The sequence below is a fragment of the Cherax quadricarinatus genome, chromosome 24 (genome assembly GCF_038502225.1).
Source record: "Cherax quadricarinatus isolate ZL_2023a chromosome 24, ASM3850222v1, whole genome shotgun sequence".
NCBI lineage: Eukaryota > Metazoa > Arthropoda > Malacostraca > Decapoda > Parastacidae > Cherax > Cherax quadricarinatus.
The window spans coordinates 5,598,119-5,609,093 of record NC_091315.1 but is presented as its reverse complement, the minus strand read 5'-3'; the positions used below and the strand labels follow the sequence as shown (position 1 = coordinate 5,609,093).

Sequence of the window (10,975 nt, the reverse complement as noted above, 5' to 3'; positions counted from 1 at the left end):
AGATCCTCGACATGCTATTCATTGCCACACCACCCAAGTTCTCGTTGGCAATACCCTAGATATCATGGATTATCACAGGCAATAGTAGCACCGTCAATGGTCCAAGCACGGCCCCATGGGTCAACTCAATACACACAGTATTGACACGGCGTCTACCCGCCAGTACAATGTTGAGAAAATGAAACTGCCACCGGTCAACTATAGGGGGCAGGAGTAGCACATGTCCTCTCTACTCAAAGGCTGAGAGACGAATGAAAATAAGTGGAATGCTTCACGATTTTACGTGTCATCCTTGCGCAGGGGCCATGCTGATCTTCTCTGTATCGTTCCAATTTTAGTATATGTACTGCCGAAGCAAGTACTCGAAAAGTTTATAGTGTAAGCAAAAACATTCCTTAATATAACTGCTTACATAAACATTTGTATATAATATTTGACAATTTTACAGATTTAAGTAGTTACACAGATTATACAATGATCTTAGTAGAAAATAAGTAGGATTAGGTTTAATGTAGAATATCAGTTAGAGAACTGGCGACACAAATTTCAAACGGAGAGAAATGCCAGTAAGTCAGTTGCTACCCAGATTCCAATGAGGGAAGTCATGTCACGTGATTACAGCCAAAACACCCACAGAAATAACACTTGACTGGGGAATGAAATAACCTTGAGCAGTTTCCCAAAGCATAGGACACTAGTTCCTATCAGGCACACTCGCAGGGAGACAATATCTGCTGTTTCTAGCAATAGACGGCAGTCATTCTGGTGAAAAGTAGGTAGTCAATCTGTGGGTGAGTGCAATGGGATACTGAGATTGAAAGATCGTCTCTCCTAGGTGTCCTGGGGTCGGGGCACATAATATTCCAAGCTACCAAGTAAGTTGACTCTGTGTTTTGTATGTTATCACATCACAGCAGCTGTAATTGGGAAGAGCCATACATGAGCCTGGGATAATCAACCTAGGGCGTCTGTGTCAGCAGCACTGGCTAAGTTTACCGCTCACCTAGAGGCGGTTCGCACAGAAATTTCCACAATAAAGGTTACTTTGCGACATGTAATCAAATATTGTAAGACACAAAAAAAAGCCACTATCATGCAGTGCATTTCTGACAGATAGTAATGAACTGTTTCAAATTTGGAAATAATTACTCGGTGATACAGTCTCAGGGTGACCCGCAAGTGGAATGACCTTGACGATGTGGAGACACACTCCGTATATTGTTTTAAGAGCAGATATGATAGGACCCACAGTGATAGTAGGAAGTGAAGCTGGCAAAGCGGTTGAAGTTAACCATAATAAATGCATAAAAGTTTGTGAAGCAAACACTGGTCTATATCAGCTGCTTCCACACTGCCCAATATCGCTACTTAGGCCAAACCTCAGAGACTTTCCTTCAAAGCAAATGTAGAAGCTAGAGGGTAGAGGAGGAAGATTGATCTTCCGTCCTTGGGACACACGTGGTAAGTTTAGAGGTGAAGCCAGGAGCTAAGAATCAACCCTGCAACAACACATTTAGATAAGTTCCTATTAGCGTGTTGCAACGCGTGTGGTTAGCTCAGAATGGCGGGTACAAAAATAAAAAAAAAGAAAATGAAAAATATTTCAATAATCAGATAACAGTCTGTTGCAAGTCTCATGTTTATACGATTACGTTAGGTTAGGGTAGGTTAGGTTAGTTTACGTTAGCTTAGGTCAGGTAAGGTTAGGTTATGTTGCGTTACATAAAATAAGGATAGTTTAGGTTCGGTTAGGTAAGGTTTGTCAGGAAACAGGACAAGTGTTTCTTGACACAGGTCTGAGATGATGACTCACCGTTGGAGCTTTTGGTCATCAGACCCGGTTGAAATCTCCTTGACAAATTAGATTTTATCTAACTGGATTTATAAGATCTTTTGATATAATTTTCAAATGATTAATTTGGAAACTACAAAAAATTATAGGACAAATAAAAGTCAAGTATATTAGTTGAAAATTTTATTAAAGCTGAGATAAAAGGATAAATATCCGTAAATTATTTTATTATAATCATGGGAGAGCACTAAGCCCATAGGATTATACAGCACATCTGGGGGGGGGGATGGAAGGTATTCAGGCTCAATTCAAGGAACCGGAGCACAGATCCAATTCCATAGGTCAAGAGCCCCTCACCAGCATCAAGGAACCTCCCATGATGGGCTCATTTGCAAATGTCATTAAGATTCTATATAGATCAGTAAATGCAAAACATTAAATTTATCAAAAACATTTGAAAAAGAATAAGCAACTCTAAGAAAACGTTTGAAACTCTCACAAAAATCCTTTACAAATAATTGATAAAAATGAATGTAAATGTCTGCAAGAACACTAAATATTTATAATATTCTTAGTACAGTTGTAATATTTAATGTTGTTGTTCTCAATTATCTTATTACTAGAAGTACATCTTATAATTGTAACTCATTCTTCCTCTATTATTCCATATTCTACAACATAGCTCATCAATGATAATATTGATCTTAAACTGAACCTACTTTCTGATCATTTTAATAATCAAATTACTTCAGATCAAAACTGTTACTACAGGAGGGCCCCATTTTATGGTAATTTGCTAATACAAACATTTCAAATTATGACCAAAAATTCGTTTGTATGGCTCCCTGATTTGCTACCATGGTGTCTGTGCACCACTCTGTTCACATTCTCCATGTGCTCCACATCTCTTGATTTTCTATGGAAACTTTCCAAAATTTCATGTGTTTTAAAGTCATTGAATATTTTATAAATATAGCCTCTCCTCACTTACTGAAGTACTCGTTTACCGACAACTCAGAGTTACGACGGGGTCTCAGACAAGACACTATTGTATGCCGTACAAGAACTCGGGTCGCAGAAATAGGCAGCACAGTGTCTATGCGTCAAGCATCTCAATCTTCCCCTTACAGCCACTCAGTACACTAGCTTTTAATTAAAGTCTCCAAGTACAAATATGTACTTGACTGTGCACCCCATTGTACAAGATAGAAATGCAGCAGCACTTGGAAGTGGAAAATAGAAGTTCATTGTAAAGGGATTAGTGATGGGTTTCAGTATCAAGCAGTCTCCAAGACTACATATTTCGTCTATAAATATGTACTTGCTTGTGCACCCCATAGTACAAGATAGAAATGCAGTAGCACTTGGAAGAGGAAAATGAAAGTTTTGAAAGGCCAATTAAGGCCTTCCATAACTTGTGGAAATCAGAAATGGGAAGGCAAATCTAGGGAGAAAAAGTGTTAGAGGATAGGATAATAATTGCTGAACCTAGAGCTTGAATTATGAAATATTTTAGAGACGCTTCGGATGGTAATTGGTTTTCTTTTGATGAGATTAAATGAATAAATGATATGAGGTTTAACTCAAGACCAATTCAAGCAGTGAATCATGATGAGATTCATAGGAGGGTGCCTGAGACATGGGAGAACATAAACAAAGATTTTGTAAGGTGAGAATGGCATTACAAAGAGAGATTGCTCTCATGAGGTATGAGCCCATTTGCTTTATTTAGATTATCTTTATGCATAAAGTGTATGTAAAAGTGTAAAGGCACAAAAAGATTTGATCTTTCAAGGATTGGTGCCTAGCCATGCTAGGCGTTCTAGTGGTACACTCTGTAATCATTATTTAACTACATGTAAACCACACAACAACCAAATTCTGTAAATTCAACATTGTAATCTTCATAGAGAATAAACTTTGAATTGAATTGAATTGAATTGAGGGGCTACCAGTTAATAGTTGTGGGAAATTCACTAAAGGATTTTTGGTGTGAGAATTTGCCTATTTATGCGATTCTTTATGAATTTAATGGAAAGGTAAAATATTTTTATAAAGTTTAAAAAGTTTCTTAAGAAGGTGAGGGGAAAATTTAGAATTTCCTACTATATATACAGGTATATGTATACAATAGGGTCAGTGAATGATAAATAACAAGTGTCTATATACACCTGACAGAGTCATAACTTTGAATGTTGTGTAAGTGGTTAATCTCTTACAAGTAGAACCCCTCGTGAGAAAGTGGATCCTACTTTAGTGATGGGTATCAGTATCAAGCAATCTCCAAGGCTACATTATTATAGTAAAAAAGAAGTGCTGAACCACAAGGGTTATACAACGCAGCAGGGCAGGGAAGGATGCAGGGGTAATGGGTAGCAAGAGGAAGAGGGATGATTATTAGATTATGCAGTGCAGTGGGGCAGTGGATAGTGCAGGGGTAGAGGGTAGCTAGAGATTAAGGTGGAAAGGACTGAGGAGAGTGCCAGAGACATAATCATTAGAGTTTGTGTAGCAAATCAGCTGCTGTCAAAAGTCAACGAGTCTGGATTAAAGGAGGGTCCGTCAACAAAAAGGGAGGGTGAACAAAGTGCAGCAGAGCAGAGAAGATGTTGGAGGTAAATTATGCATACTCGTTGATAGAGTGGGCAGTCAAACAGAATGTGGCTAACAGATAATGGAACTTAACAATTCTCACAGAGAGGAACAGGACGCCTCTCCATTAGATACCCGTGAGTAAGACGAGTGTGGCTGATGTGAAGATGGGAGAGAGTAGTCTCCCAACCTCGACACTGATGACAAGAAAACTGCCAGAAACCTATTATATTCAGTTTAACAGAATGAAGTTTGTTATGGAGCAGATCAGATCAATGCTGTTGTCAATGGGTGTGAAGATGGGTAGCAATTACAGCAAAATAGTCCATGAATGGAGCACCTCTATATGAAACTGGGAGGTCTTGTACTGCTGACCATGAACCAGTGTCTGCCTGTTCATTGCCTTGTATGTCAACATGATCAGGGACCCAACAAAAAACAATATCTCTGTGTTTGCTACAGATACGGCATAACCAAAGTTGGATATGAAGAACTAGGGGGTGAAGTATATCAAATTTCCGTATAGCCTGTAAAGCACTAAGGGAGTCTTAAATGACCACAAATGGTGACACAGACATAGATGCAATACGGATAAGTGATACAAGAATGGCATACAATTAACCTATAAAAATGCTAGCCGAGGGTAATAAATGCCCTCGCACGAAACTGTCTGCAAACACTGCTGCGAATCCGACGCCATCAGAAGACTTAGAACAATCAGTGTACACCACGATGGCATGAGAATGAGAGCAAAAGTAGTCAAGAAAAAGAGAGCAAGAAACCACCATAGGTTTTCATGCATGGCAGTGGGAAAGAACAGACACGAACAGCCAGAACTTCCCAAGGGGGCAGGGGAAAGTGAGAGGCTACATGAACATAGAGAGATGGTAACTGAAGAGATGACAAGAGCAAATGTAGGTGGAAAGAAAAGGGATGGAGTAAACAGGGGTGATGAACAAATAAATAATGTCTACTAACATCAGTGATTATCCTATATACGGAAGGATTGTAGAGGTCATGAGATCGAACATAATAGCAAAGATAATGAGCATCACGGCGATCAGACAAGGATGGAAAATTTGTCTCTGCATAGAGGCTCTCAACAAGGGATGAACGAAGGGCACCAAGGCACAGACAGAGACCTTGGTGATGAATAGGATCTAACTTAGAGAGAGTTGCAGGAGAGGCTTCAGATAGATTTGATCACCATAGTCTAGCTTTGACAAGACTAGGGTGGAATGCAAACGGAGCAGAGTACAATGATATGCTCCCCATGAATAATGTGCAAGAACCTTAAGGAGATTTAGCCGACTATGGCCAGTTGTCTTTAACAAAGAAATGTGAGGTGTCCACATCAGCTGGCGATCAAAGAGCAGGCCCAGAAACCTGACCGTATCACATGCTGGAATATGTGAACTGTGTAAGTATATGGGAGTATCCAGTATAAGCGGGCGTCTAGTGAAGGCTTTCGTACTGGCTTTTGTACTGGAGAATTTAAAGCCATGAGAAGTGGTCCAATGGGAGACTGTCTATCACAACCTGAAAGGAGGCTGCTACTAGTCGACAGTCAGTGCCCAAGTAAGCTATAGCGAAGTCATGAACATAAAGTGATGACCAAATATGCGAAGGAAGAATGGAAGATACGTCATTTATAGCTAAGAGAAAAAGAGTAGCACTGAGGACGCAACCTTGTGGGACTCCTTCGGCTTGTACAAAGTCCGAGGAAAGCAAGGCACCAATATAGACCCAAAAATGTCTATCGGACAAGGAAGCCTAAGGAGTGGGCTTGGGCAAAAATGTAATACCTCCAAGTGGTGTCATATGCCTTCTCTAGATCGATAAAGACCACTAGGACAGAGTGGCTGTTAGCAAAGGCATTTCGAATATAAATATTGAATTGGAGCAAGGGGTCTAAAGTAGAGTGGCCTTTGTGAAAGCCATATTGGAAGAAACTACATCAGACATATATTCACCAATCATTCCATCACCTTGCAGACCACACTGGTCAGGGCAATGGGACGATAGTGAGAGGTACCCCACGGTACAATAGCTGACATTCGGTGTTGTGGAAGAACCCCTCACTCCCGAATTAGATTGGAAAGATATAAAAGAATGGCAAGGGCCATAGAATGGAGATTTTGTAGCCTACTGATGTGGATATCATCAGGTACCAGCACTGACGGCCGGCACATGGAAAGTGTAAATCTCTAATTCTAGAAGAGTTAAAGGTATGTTATATGGCTCGAATCCATTGGAGGAGAAGTCTAAGGGCAATTGCTCTTTGGTAATATACACAAGAAATGATGGACAGAGGTGAAGCCCTCAGGAGATACAGACAAGATAGTTCCAGATTTGTGTGGCAACTTCTAAAGGTTCTACAACATCAACTCCAGCAACCCACAAAACGGGAGCTGGGTCCAGAGTGTACTTACCACACAATTTCCGCACCTTTTTCCAAATCATGCACATAGGGAAAGACAAGGTAATTGTAGACAGTCTCGTCGACAAGAGGATTTAGCGTCATGTATGACACGGCAAGCAACTTCCCTTGCCCACTTAAAATCCAACAGATGCTCCACGGTATATTTATATCAATAATGGCTCCACGCAGCACATTTTAAATGCACTGCATGGGCGGATATAGGAAATCACCAAGGTACACATGTCTGAGAATGTCTGCACCTCTCCTGCCAACGGTTTATAAGCTCCTTCTCAGCACGTATGCCGTATTCTATTCAAGATTGATGGACTGACCACATCGACTCAAGGTTGAGGGACTGATTACCTCATTCTCCTCCTGTTCTTCAAGATTCTCCTTTGTATGGACTGATGAAGCCACTGTGTGGCGAAACGTTTCCTCAAAAAAGATACCCAAGAGTTGCACATGTGTCTAATTTATCAACATGTCGGTTCTCTGAACCATTCATCTGAGAATGTCTGCTTGAGCTTTGGGGGGATAGTACGAGTCACTGCAGTTAGGGCTAAGGTCAAAAATTGGTGTGCCAGTTCATCAATAGATGACAAAAGGAGGTTCTCACAACAGGTGCTAAAATGAGAGAATAAGTCCCAATCTGCTTGAGCAAATTGCCAACAAGCATTACGAAACAGTTGGGTATATGTAGGAGAAGATAGGAAAGTGATCACTATCATGTAAATCTGGAAGAACAGACCATGTAAATCAAGTGCAATGGGTGAGGAACAGATAGAAAGATCAATGCAGGAGAGAGACTGAGTGCGAGTCAAAATGGGTAGGAGCACCTGTATTTAAAACATGAAGAGGATGAGAAGCGAGAAAAGCAACTGATCACCACGAGAGTTGCAGTGGGACCCTCCCCACAGGTGATGGTGAGTGTTAGTCAACCAACAAGATGGGTGGTGGCAGAGAAGAAATTAAAAATGCAATATCAGAGATACAGAATGCACAGGAGGGAGAAAGATAGAGAAGAAATTAAAAATGCGATATTAGAGATGCAGAATGCACAGGAGGGAGAAAGATAGAGAAGAAATTAAAAATGCGATATTAGAGATGCAGAATGCACAGGAGGGAGAAAGATAAGAGAAAATTGTAAACCATCTTTGTAAATAAATCCAAGCTGTAGTATAATACAGTGGGGATTGAATAAAAAATTGTTGATACAGTATATCAATGTGCACAAAAAACGTGCTTTTATTAAATGATTCGTCAGGTAAAGGATCTGAAGAAAGTAATAGCACGTTGCTTGAAACAGGGCAAATGAAAGCAGAATGAATTTTGGGCTCTTGCAACCCAACACATACTGGGGACAACTGGGTGAGCAACACCTGCAGTTCTCCTCGATTGCCCCTAAAGCCACGAATATTCCATTGTAAAAAAGACATTATGTACAGAAATAAAACTGGCAACAATAAGAAACGATAAAACCTATGGGCTTTTAGGATCTGTCAAGTCATTGTGTGGGGGTAATGGTAAGCATGTAAGCAAGGAAGAATGTGAATGCTGTGGAGGAATAGTTTGTTGTGAGGGTCGTGAAATAAAAGGGGTAGAAGGAGTCACATTGGTGTCCATCAGGGGTGTCGTCTCTGCAATATAGCTGGAGACAGCATCTAACATCACTGTTGTTAACCCATAAACGGTCCAAACGTATATATACGTTTTTTCAACATTTGAAAGTATGTAAAAAAATAGATCTTTTTTTTTTTTACATTTAAAAATGTGTAAAAAAACTTTGATCTACTTTTTTTTGTTATATTTGAAAATATGTAAAAAAAAAACTTAGATCTACTTTTGGAGCACTACACATGTGAACATAGATCTGCCTGGACCATTTACGGGTTAAGAAAGCCAACGATGCCATGATATCAGAGACAGGAGAGGCGTTGCAAGGAAAGGTAAGAGTAACTACAGAGGCAACTAAAAAGGTCTGAGGGGGAGCAGGGCATATGAACCTGGAGAGATGCATCAGTTGGGGTTGAAGAAGCCTGCAGTGTAAGAGGAGAGGAAGGAGGTTGGAGGGTAACTATGGAGAAAAATGGGGGATGGGGAACAGGGGAAGACAGGAAGGGGGAGGGTGAACCTCTACCTTCGTGTAAGAGCTAGAAAGGGGGTGAGAGCGAGGCTCCAAGTTAGGAGATATATTCTGTGCAGGTGATGGATGCAAAGAAAGTGTAGTCTGCAAGGTCTTGTAGACTGAGATGCAAACGAATGAAATGAAGTAGAAGTAGGAAGTAGTGGGAAGGTAGGAGTGTCAGAGGATGAAACTGCAAAAGAATTAGAAACTGGGGTGATCCCAGAAGACATAGATGCAGAGGGATTGGGAGGTAAGAGGACCATCGAGGTTGGAGGTCTTTGGGCTACCCATGGGAGTTTACTGTGAAGGTGGAGCTGAGAGACAGCCATAGTGTGAGGCCCTCACACTCCTTAAGATAACAGATCTCTCATTTATTTTGATAAACCTGGCAATGGCATAAAAAGGAAGGATGAGGCTCCCTGCAATTGAGACAAGAGGGGAGAAGACTACAAGACATATTGGAATGATCTGCTGCACCAGAGACCAGGCATTCCACCACAGATCTGCAGTGTTTAGGGGGATGTCCAAAATGCCAGCAATTATGACACTGTTGGGGAATGGGACTACTTGACGGGCCTCTAGGTGATGTCCCGAAATACAGAAGGCACAAGTTCATGGCAGTCGAAGGTTAAACGAGCGATGTTACTAGGAAAACGTCTCCACCCACAAGCAGGCAGGATGTACATATCTACCTTGAGAATAGGGAGGTTCTGAAGGGATAACTGTTCTAAAATATCCTCGCCACAAGACAAAAAAATCACTCTGTACAATGGTATGCAGTAAGACCACAGTACCACTGCAAGAATTAAGAGTAGCATGCTTATGAACAGTGACTGGTATGTTATCTATGGAAGTGATGCAAGAGAGCACATGAGCTTGCTCTGAATTCTGCACTGTTAGGACACATGCACCACTCTGAAGAGTATGGAATGATATATTTTGGCCAATGTGCCATAAAAGAGATTTACCAATTCCGTGATCAGAAAGATAATTAGTTTGAGACATCGTAAAGAATTTTGTCCATTGCATACTCATTAGTCTGGTGCACAAAGGCAGTGAGTGTTGTGTAGGTCGTTTTTCAGTGGCCATCGATCTGTCATCAGTAGGTAGTTTTGGATACTTAGGAGTAGAACCACGAGTGATCTGACCCGAGGGAGGTGGGCGATCTGAGAACCATCACACCATATTCGAGGAAGCCAGACGCATTGTGAAAGGCGTGCTAGAAGCAGTGGCATGAACAGAAATGGGCAACGCCACAGCACCTGAAGCAGGTGACGAAGCGTCACCAACAGAAGTTACAGGGGTATGAGAAGAGTTGAGAGAATGGTCCAATAACAAAGCTGGGTCAGAACAGGGTGTGGGATCAGAATGGGGCCTGGGAGGAGGAAGGGTTTCACAAGGCAAAGACTCCATAATAATAGGTGCATCTTCTATATCTTATTTCTTGTTATTTTAAGAAAAAATGGAGAGAAAAAAGGAAAGAAAAAAAAGAGGGGCAGTGGAGGGACAGTTGCTAGGAGGCACGAAGGGGCTGAAAGCTCTTCCCTCATCCGAGAGGGCCATGAGCCCACTGGCAGTGAAGATGCAGCATGGAACCCATGCCATACCCTACCCTTCATGCCAGTAAACCAGCGCTCTGGGATAGCAGTCTCATATCCACCGAGCTACATCAGCAGACAAAGGAAAGGATGGTCAGAAACCCACCACAAAGCATATCTCCTTTGGTTGCCACCCCCCAGAACTGACAAGCAGCTTCTGGAGATACACCCATCATCCAAAGGGCACCCCACCCACAACCTGGAAATCCTGGAAGGGAGCAGGGCATCCTCATACAATTCAGATTCCACAGCAAACCACACCACCCCCGAGGGACCTCATGGAGGGAGACAAACCCCAGCACACCACCCCTCGCCTAAAAACCGTGATCCCCGAGGAGAGGATCCCAGAGGCTACAAATGGGATGGGAAAAAAAAGAGTAGGGTTGGGAGAGAGGGAAGGGAAAAAAGGGGGATATGGGATGGAAGGGAAGGGGAGGGGAGGATTG

The 10,975-nt window shown here is 41.7% G+C and overlaps 1 non-coding gene across 1 annotated transcript; it reads right to left on the bottom strand.

The window, feature by feature from the left end:
* Positions 1-255: 255 nt before the first annotated feature.
* On the bottom strand, positions 256-362 carry LOC128705497 (U6 spliceosomal RNA). The gene has a single exon (XR_008409717.1). It is a non-coding gene; the product is annotated as a U6 spliceosomal RNA (small nuclear RNA).
* Between the last annotated feature and the right edge of the window lie 10,613 nt (positions 363-10,975).